The sequence below is a fragment of the Monodon monoceros genome, unplaced genomic scaffold, assembly GCF_005190385.1.
Source record: "Monodon monoceros isolate NGI ecotype Baffin Bay Population unplaced genomic scaffold, NGI_Narwhal_1 Super_Scaffold_21, whole genome shotgun sequence".
In the NCBI taxonomy this organism is placed as follows: Eukaryota; Metazoa; Chordata; class Mammalia; order Artiodactyla; family Monodontidae; genus Monodon; species Monodon monoceros.
The window spans coordinates 164,548,036-164,567,263 of NW_021703778.1; the positions used below are offsets into that span (position 1 = coordinate 164,548,036).

At 44.3% G+C, this 19,228-nt stretch overlaps 1 non-coding gene across 1 annotated transcript; it reads left to right on the forward strand.

Moving 5' to 3' along the window:
* Positions 1–12,363: 12,363 nt before the first annotated feature.
* Positions 12,364–12,470, forward strand: LOC114905250. The gene has a single exon (XR_003796112.1). It is a non-coding gene; the product is annotated as a U6 spliceosomal RNA (small nuclear RNA).
* The last annotated feature ends 6,758 nt before the right edge of the window (positions 12,471–19,228 follow it).

A 19,228-nucleotide genomic window follows, 5' to 3' on the forward strand; every position in this document is an offset into this window, starting at 1 on the left:
CAAATATCTGGGAGGGGATTTTCTTTTTTTTTTTTTTTTCTTGGCTGCACCCTGTGGCTTGCAGGATCTTAGTTCCCCGATTGAACCCGGGCCCTCGGCAGTGAAAGCGCTGAGTGCTAACCACTGCACTGCCAGGGAATTCCCTGGGAGGGGATTTTCTTTGGGCTCACTTCCCCTTGCATTCAAACCTATTAACCTTAGTGTGTTAGGAGCACTTTCTTCAGGAATAATCTCACTAAATGCTGCAGAAAAGTTAGAAGGAGTTTGTTGGGCTTGATAGGTAGAGAAATAGACACAAAATTCACTAGCATCAGTGGAAACTGAAATGTTAAGTCTCCAGTCCAAATACTAGAGCTGGAATCCTGGTCTAGAGATTTTTTTTTTTTTTTAATCTCTACAGTTTATACTCCTCCTCAGAGATGAATGTTTTTCTTACTAGTCTTATTCTGAACAGCTACAAACTGAGATTCAACCCTGCCAGGCTCTGTGTGTGTGTGTGTGTGTGTGTGTGTGTGTGTGTGTGTGTGTACCTGACCTAGAGACTACCCTTTAAGTAATATGTGTGTGCTGTGTGTATTATTTTTACAGAAATAGTTTGGCTTCTATCCTTCAAATATCCAAGGGTATTTGGAAAATATAGTCTAAGACAGACTATTGATCCATTCCTCCAGTTTCCTAAGTGCTCAGTGTATATCAAGTTTATAGAGTATAAGAACTTAACGTCTTACAGAAATGCCTTTACTAAACTGCACTGAAATAATAAGGTCTTTTGCTTTTATATTGGAATGTTATGGCATCTTTAGGAAAATCCTTGTGCAGCTTAATAGTCTCACAAGTAATGATCCTCATGAGAAAATATTTGTGACATTTGAATCAAGGATAACTTTATCTCTCTTAAGAGGTTGGTATGTTTCCTTTAATCAGACAAGTGTTATATAACTCATCATATTTCTATTTTTGCTTTGGCTGCCAGGAAATTCAAAGTTAAGTTATCTGTTCAAGACCAGTAACTCTATTGGCCTAAATTTGGCGTATGATCATTTTTCCGCTTATTTTAATATTTGCTTAATAATCCTCAATAATAATTTTAACAGTCCTACTTTATCTGAGTCTGGTATATATTACATCTGTTACATATCAGATATATATAGTATACATTATATCAGGTCTGTTTTCGCTTGCAGTTGACAGATCTCCAACTCAATTAAGTTAAGCAATAAAAAGTGTGGAGGGGATTCTTATTGGCTCATATAGCTGAAAAGTTGAAAAGTTCAGGGTAGATCCAATCATAAAACTTTAGAATAGGGACAAGTCAAAGGGACACAGGAACCAACCTGAAAGTGCTCCCAGTGACCAAAGCTGGAACAATTTGAACAACAAAATAAATAACACGGAACTAAATTATAACCCAAAGTATAAAAGAAATATACGTGAGTCCATACTATTAATAATATAAACAAATGATGGAATAAATAGGAACAAGAAACAAATCTTCCTTACAAAAGAATTTCAAATAATATATGTAGAAGCTCCCTCTCTAGGATGTAGAGGTTAATTCCTTTGAGGGTGGACGAGATTTAGTGACTGGCTTCCAAAGAGGAGGGTGTAAAAAAGGGAAAATAGTACCTTTACAGTGGAGAAGCCTGGCAAACACCACCTTGACCAAGTGATAAAGCTCAACATCACCAGTGATGAGTCATGTTGATATGATATGAACCCTCTGATACGATGTGATGAGAAAGGTACTTCACATCCACGGTAGTCTTTCCAAGACTCCAAAACCCCGTCTAAGCATGAGAAAAACATCAGACAAGCCCAAGTTGGAAAATATTCTATAGGATACCTGGCCAGGACTCCTCAAGACTGTCAATCAACATCATGAAAAACAAGGAAAGACTGAGAAACTATCACAGACCAAAGGTGACTAAGAGGGCATGATGACTAAATGCAACGTGATACCCTGTATTGGAAAGAGGACATTAATGGAAAAACTGGTGAAATCCAAATAAAGTCTGGAGTCTAGTTTACAGTAATGTGCCAATGTTGGCTTCTTACTTGTGACAATTGTACCATTGTAAGTTATAGTGTAAGATGTTAACAATAGGGGGAAACAAAACTCTCTGTACTAGTGTTTCAGTCTGTTCAGGCTGCTATAACAGAATACCATAATCTGGGTGGCTTATATCCAACAGAAATTTATTTCTCAGAGTTCTGGAGGCTGGAAGTCCAAGATCAGGGTGCCAGCATGGTTGGGTTCCGGTGAGAGTCCTCTTCCTGGTTTGCAGGTGGCCATTTTCTTGTTGTATCCTCACAACAAAAAGAAAGAGAGGGATCCTGTGTTTCCTCCTCTTTCATAATGGCACTAATCCCCTTCATGAGGGCTCCCTCCTCATGACCTATTCACCTCCCAAATGCCCCACCTCCAAAAACCATCACATCAAGGGTTAGGATTCCAACTTTCATAAATATGGAGGGGGGGACACAAACATTCAGTCTGTAGTTATCTTTGTACCTTCTCTGGGAATTTAAAATTATTCTTAAAAACAGTTAAAAAGTAGCAGAGGGACAAACAGAAAAGAAATAATAAATTAAATAAAGCCAATCCCATCAATAATCATATTAAATGTTAATGGTCTAAACACTCCAATTAAAAAGTAGAATGGTCAGAATGGATAAAAGAGACCCAACTTCAGCTTGTCTAAAAGTGATGCACTTTAATTATAAAGGCACACAGATTGAAAGTGAATGGAAAAGTGATGGAAAATAATTTGTCATGTAAAAAGTAAGACTTAGAAGGATGGAGTGACTATATTAATAACAGGCTAAATACACTTCAAGGTATAGAGTATTCATAGAGATAAATTACGTATAAACACACACGCATAACCCTGATTGATGGTTTAAGAGAGATCATCTTCATCAAATGGTGTTAGAGCTGTGTTCGGCCCAGTCTTACATTTGCCTTTTTCTCTTCATGTGGCTCCCTGTCCACTTCCTCACCCCACCCCACCCCACTTAACCAACCTTAGCAACCTAGTATTGACCTTTTCCATATTTCCCTATGCTTGTAAAATTATTTCTAAACATATAAGACCACACATACATGTATATATACATATACAAAATATTTCTGTCATTGCTTTAGGAGAACATAGGTTCAAAGCATACACACTCTGCTCCAGCTTCTCTTTTAATACCTCATGCAAATTGCTCCAGGTCCCGAGATATTGTGCTAATTCACTATTTTTAATGAACTATTGAGAACGATCTGTTACTATGAATTATCCACAATTTATTCAACGTTGAACATATATGCTTACATTATTAGTATAAGGATTCCCAGGAGTGGGATTCTGGGTCAATGGGGCATGTGCATGTAATTTTAATACATTTTGCCAAGTTACTCCCCGAGAGGTTGTAGTAACTGCATGTCTACCAACCATGGGCGTGTGTACCCTCTTCCCTGCACAGGAAGAAGAGACCACCTGTTCAACATGAATTCTGCACCCCCAGCCCCCATGGAGGGCGTAGAGCAGATGGTACTGGGGCTCACACCCATCATTACGGGTCTTCTGGCTCACTTTGGGGAGGCAGCAGCATCCACACCCACAGCTCCCTCAGCTGCTGCTCAACTTGTCTGTCGGGGTCCCAAATCCTGGGTCACTTTATGTGAATGAACCTGTTCGTGTCCACCTGGGCCAGGTGCTTCTCTGGGGAAGTACCAGCTCGTCTGCAGCTCACCTTAAAGCATCAGGGTTGTGGGCTTTGAGGAAATAAAAGACCAACTGGAGATCCAATGAGACACAGCCTCCTGGGGGTTTCAGCATATCCTCCTGGCTTTGAAATTGACCTCGTTCTCCCCACTGCAAGGTCATCTTCTTTTCCTGTTGCCAACCCTGCTGGCCGCAGACCCACAGCAGACTTGGGGACGACACACTGACGTAGACAGTTTAACTGGTTCCCAGGATGTGTAAGGTCAAATGCCTATAATAAATCCCCTGTGACACTCACAGCTATTCTGCTTCTCTGAGGGAACCCTAATACTGTACACCACAATTATTCTCATCCAGCTCTATGATAAAGCAAGCTTTGAGCCTTCAGGGTATATACTAAGACCAGCTGTTCCTATGGCCATCGCTTAGACAATGTCTGCTTAACTATAGATTGGAATTCACTGATGCAGTTTTACAGCAAGTCAATTCTGCAGACACATATTGAGCACCTACTGTGTGCTCTCTGTGAGGTCTGCCCTCACACTAGTAATAATCCTCTTTTATAATGACAAAGAAAAAAGAAAATCTTGAGATAAGATAAAGAACAAAAAGTTTATGCTTGTAGTTGTAGCAACTTCATATTAGATTAATCCTCCAAGTGTTTTTAACGAAACTAGACCTTTCATTGGGTGATAAAAATGACTCATGGGTGCCAGCAGTAATACATAACTCTTTTTTTGTGTGTGTGATGATTTCCTAAGAGGCTAAGATCTAACTAATTGCCCAATTCTGAGTTTCTTTAAAAAAAAAAAAAAAGAATCTAGCATGCTAACATGGATCAGCATCTTTAGAATTCAACAGTAGTTTAATTTATACCTAACATTTGGATTGGGAACTGCTTGAGAAGCATTCTTGTCACCTTTTTTAAAAATTAAAAAGTAAGACAGCAACTCCCTTGCCTATTCCATGAAGGTCTTAAAACATACCTGTAGGGCTTCCCTGGTGGCGCAGTGGCTCAGGGTCCGCCTGCCGATGCAGGGGACACGGGTTCGTGCCCCAGTCCGGGAAGATCCCACATGCCACGGAGAGGCTGGGCCCGTGAGCCATGGCCGCTGAGTCTGCGTGTCCGGAGCCTGTGCTCCGCAACGGGAGAGGCCACAGCAGTGAGAGGCCCACGTACCGCAAGAAAAAAAGACATGCCTGTAAATTCTCTGATGCTCCTCCCATTAAAAGGCATGTCTGATTGGCCTCCCTTTGACTATGCGCTGGCCTCTGTGACTCTCTTAGAAGAGACCCAGCTTGGGTTTGGAGGCTCATTCATAAGAGCCATACAGACTCTACCTGGCTCTGTCTTTTTCAGGCATGTGCTTTGGAGCTCTGAATCCCCAGAAGGACTCCAACCACCCAGAAGTCACTATGCGGGAGAAGCCACGTAGCGAGTCCCTCCGATGAGTCCAACCCCAGCCCCCCTCCCATCACAACTGTGTCATGTGAAAACCGCCCAGCTGAGCCTACTCAACGTCCGCAAGCCTCGAGGTAATGACATGTTATTTTAAACCACTAAGTTTCAGTGTGGTTTGTTATATGGCAATAAATAACTGGAACATTCTGGGTAGAGAAATAAATAGCACCGTCACCCTGCTCTCAGGACTCATAGTTTATAGGGAAACAGAATCACAGTTTCAATACCACATCAGGGCCCTATGGGGTGTATTCAAGGCTCAGAGGGAGCACAGAGGCAAAACTGACTTCCAGATTTGAATAATGAGGGATCTCACGTCTCGTGGGGTTTTTTAAGCTCTTTTATTTAGTAACAGCTCTATGTTCATAAATGTTAGCAGACTACAGCACTCCTGAAGCCCAGTGAATCCAGTGGGCTCCCGCGTCATCTGCAACAACCGGGTGGATGGTTGTTGGTTTAGGATGGCACTTAAGGACTGACTCTCCTTACTATCCAATCCACATGGCACTGTGCATTCTGAAAATGTGAACGTGGATTTCATTTGCCACAGAAACTCTTCCAGATACTGCAAACTTTTCTCATGGGAAGCTTAGAAGACAAATATTTCCTACTTCCCAGTTTGGCCTGTAGGAAGGAGACAGAAGAAATGCTATGGAGGTTGGGCTCTAGGCCGAGCAATTTACATCATCTCATTTGATCACAGGTCAGTCCTGTCAGGCAGAGCCTGTTACAGTCATCGTCCAGAGACAGGAAACAAGTCTCAAGGAGAAAACCATCTGCCCACGGTCAGCAAAAAGCATGGCTGGGATGTGAAACCAGATGTCCCGGCCCCAAACCTCTTTCTGTTATGGGTTAAACTGTGTCTCCCCAAGGGCTTTCCTGGTGGTCCAGTGGTTAAGACTCCATGCTCCCAATGCAGGGGGCATGGGGTCAATCCCTGGTTGGGGAACTAAGATCCTGCATGCTGCCCCGTGCGACCAAAAACAAAACAAAACAAAACAAAGAGCAAACTGTGTTCCCCCCAAATGATGTGTTGAGGTCCTAACCCAGGACCTCAGAATAGCAGGAAATACATCATTGCAGATGTAATTAGTGAGGATGAAATCATAATGGAATAGGACAGACCTCTAATCCAACAGGACCGGGGTCCTTATAAGAAAAGGAGAAGAGACAAAGAGAGAAACACACAGGAGCGGAGGCCATGTGATGATGGAGACAGAGAAGGGAGGGATGCAGCTACAAGCCAAGGAATGCCGAGGATTGCCAGCCACCACCAGAAGCTAGGAGTGGCAAGAAAGGATCCCCCCCTTAGAGCCACTGGAAGGAGCACGGCCCTGCCGACACCTAGATTTTGGACTTCCAGCCTCCAGATCTATACAAGAGAATAAATTTCTGTTTTTAAGCCACTCAGTTTGTGGTACTTTCTTACAGGGGCCCCAGTCCCCTAGAGTCCTGACCTCCAAAGGGGCTCACACGGGCCAGATTCTGATGATTTACCACGACCTTGACAATCTGAAGTAGGAGGAGCACGTTCTAGAGAAACTTGTAAAGGACTCATTCTCTGCTCACATCAGGCCGAACAACCACAGATTCCACTTGGCCACACTGAAAATGGTCTGGGATGGCCTGGGTGCCTGCATGTCAGGAAACTTTTTTAAGGAGGTGGGATTTTTTGTTCCAGTGTGAACTATATCACAGGATTCTTATTTATCCAAAGAATTTTCCATGTAAATAAAGACATTTGCAAATTGATTTAGATTAATCAGGTGTGACTGCTGGATAAACAGAGGGAAAAACTCTGTCACTGAGATCCGGGCACTGGAACAACCAGGACCCTGCACACAGGCTTGCAACAGAGGCAGCAGCAGAGGCAGAACTGTGGTCCAGGAGAGAAGAAGAACACCAGAAAGGGAAAGAAACCTGAAAATATGAAAACCATCTTGGGCTATAATCCCCAAAGAGGCCGCTGGACTCAAAGGTCACCCAGGAGGTGTGAGTTTAAATTATGGGCTCCCCAAACCCAAATCTGGGGGATTTCTACCTTCTGGTCTGCCCCTACTCCTTCCACCCACCTCTCACCCCATCTCCATGCACAAACAGACACTCACACACACACATACACACGCACAGAAATATACCAGAGTCACACACACACAGAGAGACACAGACAGAAACATACAAAGAGTCATACACACGCACACACGGAAACATACACAGAGTCACACACACACACACCCTCGGGCACAGGGTTTTTAGAGACTGTGTTGCATGTATTCACCACTCAGTGCTAAGTGCTAAGTGCTCCCAGGCGGCAGTATTATCTCATTTTCTTCTCGCAGCAACCCTTTAAGGCAGTTGTTGCTAATCCCATTTTGCAGACAGGAATACGGAGCCCCAGAGATATTAAATGTCTGGTACAAGTTTCCACAGTCGGCAAGCGGCCCAGCAGGGATGCTAATCCCTCCCCTGAGTCCAGATCCGGGTCCCCACCTTTCCCACCAAAACACACAAACCCACGTTGATTCCATCCACACTGTTTCGGGTGCTAAGAATAAAGCAATGAACAAACCAGACCAAGGCCTTGGGCAGTGGGGGAAATGGGGAAATGTTGGTCAAAGGTACAAACTTCCAGTTATAAGATGAATAAATTCTGCAGATGTGATGTACTACAGCTAACAACACTGTATTACATACTTGCTGACTATAGCTAACAACACTGAATTGCATATTTCAAAGTTTCTGTGAGAGTAGATCTCAAATACCCTCACCACAAAACCAAAAGGGTAATTAAGTGTCGGGATGGAGGTGTTAGCTAATGCTATGGGGCAATCATTTTGCGATACATAAATGTATAAAATCTACACACCGTACACCTTAAACTTACACAGTGTTATCGGTCAATTATATCTCATTAAAGATGGGGGAAAAAAACAACACGTATTGTATGATTCCATCTATATGAAATGTCCAAAAAAGTCTAAAGAGATAGAAAGTAGATTACTGTTTGCTTAAGGCTGGGAGTGGAAATGGGGAGTGACTGCAGATGGGCACAAGAATTCTTTTGGGGATGATGGAAATGTTCTAAAATTAGATCGTGGTGATGGTGGCACCAATCTGTAAATATGCTAAAAATAGTAAGTATATAATTAAGTATATAATTCATATACTTAAAATGGGTGTATTTTATAAGATGTAAACTGTACCTCAATAAAGCCTTTAATAACAACAACAAAACCGAAACAGACCGGACCCCACCCTCGGGGAACTCACGTTGCTCATCATCCAGGAGCGCCTATTCCTTTCCATGTGAGTCATCTGCTTCCTCCAGGACGGAACGTGAATGTGCACGGGCATCCCTGGGGGTCTAGCATCTGGATCTGTGGGCCTCAGGTCGGGGTGCATTTCTATCAAGCTCCCAGGTGAGTCCAATGCTGCTGACCCACGGACCACATCTTGAGGACCAAGGCTGCACTACATCTTGGAGAGGAGAGAAAAGGGTGTATTTCATGCCCCATATCAGTTGTTGACTCTTTTTTTGGCAGATCAGCCCTGGCTACCTGACTGGTGAGTCTGGGAAGGGGACTGGCTAACAGGATGGGCGGTTCCCCGTGGGACCACCTGCTTCACTCCTCTGGCTCAACCCCACGTGCCCTGTGACCCCCACCCCGGGAAGTGCTTCCTTCCGGGGCGCAGTCTTAGGGAGCCAACGGCCCATAGGTGGAGGCCACGTTCTCAATACCAGCCTCATCTGTATGTCCATTTTCCACCTGCTTTATTTCTGTAATTTCTGTACCAGTTCCAGTCAGGAACAGGGAAGAGTTACTAGGCTGAATCATGTGAAATTACCAACTGAACAGGTCAGCAGGATATTGACAACTTGGTACAGTTCAAGCTAATATTTATCGGGCGCCCTCATATTCTACCACCACATACCAGTGGTTTTCAAACTCAGGTCATATCAAAATCACCTGGGAATCTGGAAAAACCACGAAGGCCCAGGCCTCATCTTACTTCAGCTCACTTGAGCCTCTGGGTCCTTCATCAGCCCTGTAGACGAGGCTACACACACCAAGGTTTGAGATGCCCCGTGACACGGCAAGCACGATGCTGGGTTCTCTGCTTATTTCATTGAATCCCTGGGACGACCCATCGTGCCTGTGCCTACGTCAGCTCCTATGGACTCTCACGAGCAAATTGTTAAATTTTTGGAAACTTTGTGAGCTGTCTGTTAAACATAGTTATTATTAAAAATTAAAGTATATGAACTTACAATTAAGTAAATTATATTAAAAGCATAGGTAATACGTACTCAAAACTCGTCACTTCCTAATTATTCTACTACATTTTACTATCACCTATGCTTTGGGAGCTATTGACAAACATTGTATCAGTGTGTTGGAAATGGTATATTATGGTGTGTGGCTGTAGTCTCTTCCCAGCTCTGCCTTCCCTGGCTTCATGTTGGTGGTTTGAAATCATCCACGATGAGAGTGTTTATACCATGGAAGCTGGCAAACGCTACAAATCGGGCGTTACTTCCCCCGATCAGACCCTCGACATCCCCATTTCACAGATGAGGAAACTGAGGTTTGGAGATTAAACGACTGTCCCATGATCTCAGGGCCCCAGTCTGAACTCAGAGCCCAAGTTTTTAACCAATGGGCATAGTGTGCTTTTTCTTTGTATCTTTCCTAGGCTTGTGGCATAAATCTTCACCCACCTTCCTGGAAAGCACATCCCACTCCCCAAAATCTGGCCGCCCCCAGGACCCCACCCCCTCTTCCCCAGCAGCCTAAAAAGGAGGCCAAAATAATGCTCCACCAGCATGGCCCATGGCCTCTGACAGGTCAGGTACGTCAGCAGAGTCAGGAGTGGCTTCGTTGCCCAAGCCCAGACTCCTGTAGGGTCTCCCCACCAGTAGATGTCCGTACAGTTTTAGTGGGATAAGTTAAATTGGGTGGGTGCTCTTGGTGAAAAAAGTCATAAAGAGATGGCAGAGTCTGGAGGTAAGAGGAAGGCCGGTGGAGTTTTGCCTCACAGGTCAGGGAGGTTGAGAAGATGCACGTTGAGAGAGGAGAATGGGGGAGACAGGAGGGGTGTTGCTTTCAGCCCACCCCCACCCAGCAGCGGTCCCTTGGCCCCTCGAAGGAACCTGGAAGGAGAGAAGAAGGAAAGCCCACAGTGGGGGAACAGGCAGTGTGAGAGGTCCAGGCTGGTTTCCCCTCACCCTCCTCTCTCATTTTCTCTCCAAAATGTTGGGTCCCTAATGATTCTACCTCCAAGTGCCACTCCCACTCAGACCCCAGAGGAGGAGATACTTGGGACAAAGACCTCCCTTGAATGATTCTAGTTTTGTTTTAAAAAAGAGAATGGGGACTTCCCTGGTGGCGCAGTGGTTAAGAATCTGCCTGCCAATGCAGGGGACACAGGTTCCAGCCCTGGTCTGGAAGATGCCACATGTCACGGAGCAACTAAGCCCATGCACCACAACTACTGAGCCTGCGTGCCACAACTACTGAAGCCCACACGCCTAGAGCCCGTGCTCCACAACAAGAGAAGCCACTGCAATGAGAAGCCCGTACACCACAACGAAGAGTAGCCCCCGTGCTGCAACTAGAGAAAGCCCATGCATAGTAATGAAGACCCAACACAGTCAAAATAAATAAATAAGTAAATAAAAAGAAAAACAGTGAATGTAGAAAAAAAAAGGAAAAAGGAGAGAAAACTGAGGTCACAACCCGTTTATGACATAGTGTTGACAGCAGGATTCAGGGTGTTTTATTATCTTTTTTTTTGGCACTGGCTTTCCCTTTGTTTTCCGGCAATAATACTGTACGTTTTTTATAATGATGAGGAAACAAGTTATATTTTAGTATGAAGGAGGAAGGGGAAGAAAACAGAAGAAGAAATCATCACAGCAATTATACAATTATGTAATTATGGGGCAAAAAATACTTTCACATTAAATAATACATTGCTTTCTCCCAATAGCCCTGCAAGGAAGAAGCACAGACGATGTTAATTCAATGTTTAAAATGGGGGAATATGCTTATTCACCATAATTAAGATATGGAATCAATCTAAGTGTGTGTCAATGGATAAAGAAAATGTGGTATGTATATATTAATATAATGGAATATTATTCACCCATAAAAAAGGAGATTCTGCCATTTGGGACAACCTTGATAAGCCTGAAGGACATTATGCTTAGTGAAATAGGATAGACACAGACAAATAGTGCATGATTTCACTTAGAAGTGGAATCTGAAAAAGTCAAACTCATAGAAGCAGAGAGTAGAATGGTGGTTGCCAGGCACTGAGGGTAGGAGGGGAATGGGGAGATGTTAGCCATAGGGTACAAAGTTTCCGTTATGCAGGATGAATAAGTTCTGGAGATTTAATGTACAGCATGGTGAATATAGTGAATAATACTGTATCGTGCACTGGAAATTTGCTAAGAGAGTAGATCATATATGTTCTCGCCACACCAAAAAAAAAAAAAAAAGTTAACAATGTGAGGTGATGATGTATTAATTCGCTTGATTGTAGTAATTATTTTACAACATATTTGTATATCAAAATATTACACTGTACACATTAAATATAGTTACAATTTTTATTTGCCGATAAAGCTGGAAAAAATAGGGAAGCTGAGGGCTGGGGGCTGTTGATGTTTCCAAGGTCAAAGAGAGAGTCCAAAGCAGAGTCAGGATCTGGCTTGAAGTCTCTCAGCTCTAAATCCAGTACTCCTACCACTGTGCTGGGGGCACTCTCTGTACAAGTGACATCTATGGGATGTCTTCCATCCGAAACAACCTCCCCTTACCTCCCCAGATCCAGAGGGGGGATGCTCTTGACCAGGTAGAATGAAGCATTTCTGTGCCCTGACCACGGAGTTTTTGGGGGGAAGGGGGAGCACATCCAACTCATTTAGGGCTGATCAGAGCTCCTTCCCTTAGCATCTGGAGTTGAGTCATGGAGAGATAGAGAGAGTGATGAGAGACAGAGAAAGAAGGAATGAGACCTTGTTCATGTGGCTGGTAAGCATGGTTTGCCCTGTGACGTGGGGAACAGAGAACGTAGGTCTGCAGGGACATAAAAATAAAGCAGAGACACAAAAAGGAATGGAGATGAGAGACGAAGGGAGAACCTGAGTGACCTTCTAAGGCCTTCATCAAGCTTAGCTCTGGGCTCACTTTGGCAGCACATATACTAAAAGTGGAACAATACAGAGAAGATTAGCATGACCCCTGCACAAGGATGACATGCAAATTTGTGAAGCATTCCATATTAAAAAAAAAGCTTACCTGCGCTCCTGCCCTACATCCTTATAATAAGTGCCGTTTGGTTTTTGTTTTTTTTTTTAAATTAAGGTGGGTTGAGTTGATATCTGTTTCTTGCAGCCAAAAGATTGCAAACTAACAATTCGTTACTGCATGGATGTACCTTGCTCACACTGACTTTGAAACTTTTTAATTTTCTAGGAGGCCTATTTCACTTTAAGTATTTACCGTTATTTGTCATGGGACAACCAAGAGCAAATATAATATTTGTCAGCGGAACCCAGAAGCAATCCCTTTAAAGAAAACAAGGATGCCTGCCACCAACACCCTGACATTCACTATTTTCTGGAGGACTTGGTGCATGCAATAAGGTAAGGAAAAGAAATAAGAGAAACAAATATAGGAAAAGAACAGGCAAAATTATTATAGTTTCAGATAATATGATTATCCACCTAGTAAATCCACTGAATATCATGCTGAACCTGTAAGAGTTTGATAAAGTGGTTGGATATGATATAAAAAAACAAAAATCGATTATTTCTCTGTATGCCAAAAAAACACGATTGTAATGTGTAATGGAAAAAAGATCTCACTAACACAATGAGAACTGTAAAATACCTAGGAATAAACCTAATGAGCATTGTGCAATTTATATGCAAAACACCATAAAACTTTACTAAAAAACAAAAAAGGAAGAACTAGCTAAATACAAGGTATACCCTGAGGTCAACTGCATTACTGGCCCCAATTCTTCATCTCTATCTGAATCCATTCCTTACCTTGGCCTCCTTGCGGGCAGAGTATATTCCTCCATCCCTTGATTCTAGGCTAAACCATGTGACTTGCTTTGGCCAACAGCATGTAAGCAGAAGTAACAGTGTGCAATTTGGAGCCTAGGTCTTAAGAGACTTCTGCTTGCCCAACCAGATGTATCTATAACTTGAAGGGGAGCTACCCAGACAAGCCCAGCCCAGATCCGCCATGTCCAGCCAACTTATGGACCAATAATAAATAGATGTGTTTTAAGCCCACTGAGTTTCGGGATGCTTTGTTAGACAGCAAGAGGTAACTGATACACCATACTCCTGGATGGTGATACTCAGTATTGTAAAGATGCATTCTCTGCAAATTAATCTATAAAGTTCAGTGTGATTCCAATCAAAATACCAACAGATATTTACTTCTCTGGGAGTTAAAAATTAAATGGCAAAACAAAATTAGCTGCTAAATTTATGGAGGGAAAAAAACTAATGGAGGAGAACAAGATATTACCCCATCAGATATTCAGAGGTACCATAAAACTAGGCTAGTTACACAGCATGGTAACAGACAAATGAACCAATGGAACACAACCAAGGGGGAGATGATAGACAGATAGATAGATAGATAGATAGATAGATAGGGATAGGATGTCAAGAAAAATAGAGATAATGCTATATTACAAATCAGTGGCGGGGGGTGATTGATTATATAGTAAAGAGCATTGAAACAACTGACCATCACTTTGAAAAATGTAAAAGTAAACTCTTACATCACCCTAAAATAAATTCCAGATGGATTAAAGACCAACATGCAATCAATCAAACTATAAAAGTACTAGAAAAAAGTACAGACAACTAATGTCATAATCTTGGAGTAGAGCAGGCCCTTCTAAGCAAGACAGAATCCGGAAGCCTTTGAGAAATAGATTCACAAATTTTACTCCATAAAGAGTAAACGTTCTATACAGCAAAAGACCACAGATAAAGTGGAAATACAAATGACAGCTTGAGAGAAAATATTTGGAGCACACATAAAGGCCCGAGGTCACCCTGGCCGGCTTAAAGCTCTGACAGTAAAGGGCCAACGGTCCCATCGAAAAATGAAGGGTATGAACAGGCAATTCACGTAAGAGAGAAGAAACGCCAACAAGCAGTACAAAACATGCCAACCTCTCTATTAGCGAGAGACAGGCTGTGCCAGGCTGTCGTCACCCCCACCTCTCAGCCTGGCACAGCTAAGACTGACACCTGCAGGGGGGCAGTGTGACTAGCCAGCAAGTCCTCCTGCGGGATCCTGTCCCCCAGGGGAAAGGGCAAATAGGAGCCTTGCACAGTGGTCTCTGAGTGTCAGCTGTGACAGTTAAAGATCAGAGGTATCTTCCTAAGTAGCAATAAGGAGATGGGTCAAGAAATCAGGCACACTGGTTCCCACTGAGAGCAGGAGACTGATCTACATGACACATGGAGAAGTTCATGAGTTGTTCACGATGCATTGTTTAATGAAAACACACATACCCATTCAGAGAGAGAGAGAGAGAGAGAGAGAGATGGCCTGGGACTTCCAAACTTTAAACAGTGGCTCTCCCTCAAGAAAAGCATTAAATGTTCCTTAAAAAACTAAAAATAGAACTACCATATGATACAGCAATCCCACTCCTGGGCATATATCCAGAGAAAACAAAAATGCAAAAAGATACACGCACCCCAATGTTCATTGCAGCACTATTTACAATAGCCAAGAAGACATGGAAGCAACCTAAATGTCCACCAACAGCGGAATGGATAAAGAAGATGTGGTACATATATACAACGGAATATTACTCAGCCATAAAAAAATGAAATAATGCTATTTGCAGCAACGTGGATGGACCTAGAGATTATCATACTAAGTAAGTCAGACAGAGAAAGACAAATATATGATATCACTCATATGTGGAATCTAATTTTTTTAAAAATGATATAAACGAACTTATTTACAAAACAGAAAGAGACTCACAGATTTCAAAAAAAAACTTACCAGAGGGGAAACATGACGGGGAGGGATAAATTAGGAACTTGGGATTAACATACACACACTACTATATATAAAATAGATAACGAACAAGGACCCTGCACAGGGAACTCTATATTGTATAATAACCTATACGGGAAAGGAATCCAAAAAAGAATGAATATATGTATATGTATAACTGAATCACCGTGCTGTACACCTGAAACTAACACAGTATTTTAAACCAACTATACTCCAATAAACATTTTTTAAAAAGCATTAAAGAGGAAGGGAAGATCTTCACTCCTTACTTACACCGTCCTGTATAGTTTAAAATTTTACACGGGCATGAATGGTTTATGGAATCCTAAAAAAAGAAAGAAAAAAAATAGAAATGAATGAATACTTGTGTTTTCCTATGGGACAGATTTGGGTATAGAGATAGAGATAGGGATACAGGCACACCTGGTTTAACTGTGGCAACCCTGTGTTGAGCAAGTCTACTGGTGCCATTTTTCCAACAGCATTTTCTCACTTCACAGCTCTGTGCCACACTTTGGCAATTCTAGTAGTACTTCAAACATTTTCATTCTTATTATATTCGTTATGGTGACTATGGTCAGTGATCTTTCATGTTACTATTGTCATTGTTTGGGGGCACCAAGAGCTATGCCCACAGAAGACGGTAAACTTGACCAATAAATGATGTGTGTGTTCTGACTGCTCCACCAACCAGCTACTCCCCCATCTCCCTCCTTCTCCTCGAGTCTCCCTATTCTCTGAGATACAACGGTCTTGAAATTAGGCCAATTAATAACCCTACAATGGTTACCCTTTAAGCGTTCAAGTGAAAGAAGGGTCGCATGTTTCTTACTTTAAATCAAAAGCTAGAAATGATTAAGCTTCGTAAGGAAGGCATGTGGAAAGTTGAGACAGACATAATGCTATTGCACACTTAGCAGACTATAGTATAGTGTAAATATAATTTTTATATGCACTGGGAAACCAAAAACTTCATGTGACTCCCTTTACTGTGATAGTCAGTCTATTGTGGTGACCTGGAACGAAACCCAAGATATCTCTCCGTAAGCCTGCATAGATAGATATAGATATACAGATAGAGAGAGATATGAAATAGATATGGATACAGATTTTAACTCCCTCACCACTTTCTGGTATAAATTCACTGTCTTTAAAAGCTAGGAGCCCCTCCCAAGTGACCCACAGAACTGTGTGTGTCCTAAGCCGTGAAGAGAGCCATCGCCAATTTAAGGCACAATCAACCTCATTAGCCTGATCCGGTGACATCTTTGTCTCAGGGAGGACACTGGGAGCGTCATTCCAAGGGGAAGAAAAGCTGGGGCTCAGCCCCTGTTAATGAGCACTGTCCCGCTAAAGCCCCGCTAATCCGGCCCCGCGGCCCCCATCCCAGGATTCAGCCCCTCTCTTGTGGCCTCCGGGCTCCCTCACCGCAGCCTCTTTAAATTCCACCTGCGCATCCTTCATGTGGTATGTGGTCCCCTTGGTAAAGGCTTCAGGCGTGAGTGTTTAAAACCTTTATTAATCCTGAAGTCTTTCCTGACTCCATCTCTTTCCCTTCCCAGGTAGAATAACAATGATGGGGATGACAGAGCAGCCAGCACGGGCTGGGCATGTGTCCTGCTCAGGTGCTGGGCTAAGGGCTCTATTTATAGGCGGCATCCAATTAGGTCCTGGGCACCCCCTGAAGCAGCCGGTATCAGTAGGCTCAGGGCACAGATACGAAAACCGAGGCAGGGCCAGGGCTCCCAGGGAAGCCTGCATGCCCCCTTGTCTCCCCAGGTCCCGTGCTGGGCTCTGCACCAACCGCTCACTCCACATTGGTCACTGTCTCCACGGAATTCATGTTTCAGAGTCTGTCTCCTGCCTTGGCTGGAGCTCTGCCCTGTTCATCTTTGTATCCCCAGCTCCTAGCAAAGGGCAAAGGCATTGGAGGAGGGAAGGGCACGAAATGGAGAAGAAGGAACAGATCCTGGGAGGGAAGGGGGAGGAGAGAGATTCAGAAAGGACAAAGAAAGTGAGGGCATGATGTAGGGTCCTGAGAACAAGGCTGAACGGGGGCAGGGGTGGGCAGCCCCGTGGGATGGAACAGCAGCAATGAGAGTCAAGACAAGAAGTAGTCACTTTTCATCATGGACCTTCATCCCAGTGTTGGCTAAAAATAGTGCTGTCCCCATGGGGACTCTGCGTTCACACAGCCCTCAGCGGAGTCTTAAGTGGCCCTGGTGCAGGAATGTCAATCCAGGCTTCACCACGTGCTGCCTCAGTGCCTCTCACACCCAGAATCTTCCATCTGGCAGGCCTGTCCCCGCCCTCATGGAAGGCAGGAGCAGGCTACTGACGCATGTACCCAACTCACAGCACCTTCCTGAACCTCTGGCCCCAGTGCACCCCACACCCAGTTTGCAGAGCTGTTCCAGTTGACTTGGCCCTGGACTGAAGACCCAAGTCTCAATCGTGGCCTCTCCTCACCCCCTGGCCTGAGGCGCAGGATCCCTTCTTGGCCCTGTCTGCTCAGACCCCTCTCCTGGCGCTCTGGGCGCGCCTGGGAGGCCCCTGTCCGGGGCTCTGAGCTCAGCTGCCCCTGCCTCACAGATGCAACCAGTTACAGTGAGATCCTGGACCTGCCCCTTCTCCCCGAGCCTCCGTTCCTCATCTGGAACATTCATCGCTCTACCTCATCCATTATCACCAGCATTAAATGGGAAAATGCCTCACTCATGCTTGCCGAGCAGTCCAGGGTGGATGGTTTTTTGGTTTTTTTTTTCCAAGAAAGACCATGTTCCTATAGCTTGCGTTTGACCTCCCAGATGTTCTGTCGTGGGTCTAGAAACAGAACACTTAGATGCAATATTCCACAGGCAAAAGTATGAACTGTTGGGCTTCCCTGGTGGCGCAGTGGTTGAGAGTCCGCCTGCCGATGCAGGGGACACGGGTTCGTGCCCCGGTCCGGGAGGATCCCACATGCCGCGGAGCGGCTGGGCCCGTGAGCCATGGCCGCTGAGCCTGCGTGTCCGGAGCCCGTGCTCCGCAACAGGAGAGGCCACAACAGTGAGAGGCCCGCGTACCGCAAAAAAAAAAAGAAGTATGAACTGTTATCAACATCATATTCTCCCACTTCACTTCCGATTCATTTGAAGAGTCCACCCAGCCCTCCCTCTCGGAGGGAAAAGGGGAACAAAAGTTGCTTTTGTGCTTCCAAGGTTGCTGTCCTTTGCCCCGGAAAGAACAAAGGAAACAACAAAGGAAAGAACGTGAGTTACTAACTCTGCTTTTATGCCGGAGGCAACCATACCTCTGAGAGGTGAAAACGCTCGCCTGTGTCACCAGCCTCACGGGGCCTGGGGAGCAGAGCCAAGCAGCCTGGCTCTCCATCCCCAGACGAGAGTCATTCCCACCACCTTGTCCTGCTCTGCCTGCTAAAGCACTTTCAGTGCCTCTGTCGGCAGTCACGTAATTTGGACCAAATGCAGACCAACCCCTCAGGACGGCAAAGAAAGAGACGGCCTCAACAATTCAACTAAAGGGGATCGCAATGACCGAAAAGCGCTCATTTCCAGAGAGGATGCAAACAAAAGCAAACTGCAGCGCATTCTGTCGTTCTGGCAACATATGCTTCTGGGGATAACCGTGTGTGAGAGGCTGCTGCATTCTGGATCTCTTCATCTTTGCCCTGAAAACAAGCCACTCTTCACAAAAGGCGAATGCATCTAGATTTCCAGTGGCAGTGATGAGAATGCCCCACGCACTGGAAAGAATGAGCATCCTTGAAGTCCACCCCACTTCACAGCAAAGAGACACACCCACTCTTCATCGCCAGTTCTTTGGCTGGCTGGTGGTCACCTCCATCCCATCAAGATGCTGGTCAATATCCAAATGACCCCTCTACTTGGAAGCCCTCAGCTCGGCTTGGACTGGAAACCGTTGCTACGTGTGGGGAAGGATTTTCCCTCAAGTACTGAACGTAATAGCAGGCAGTG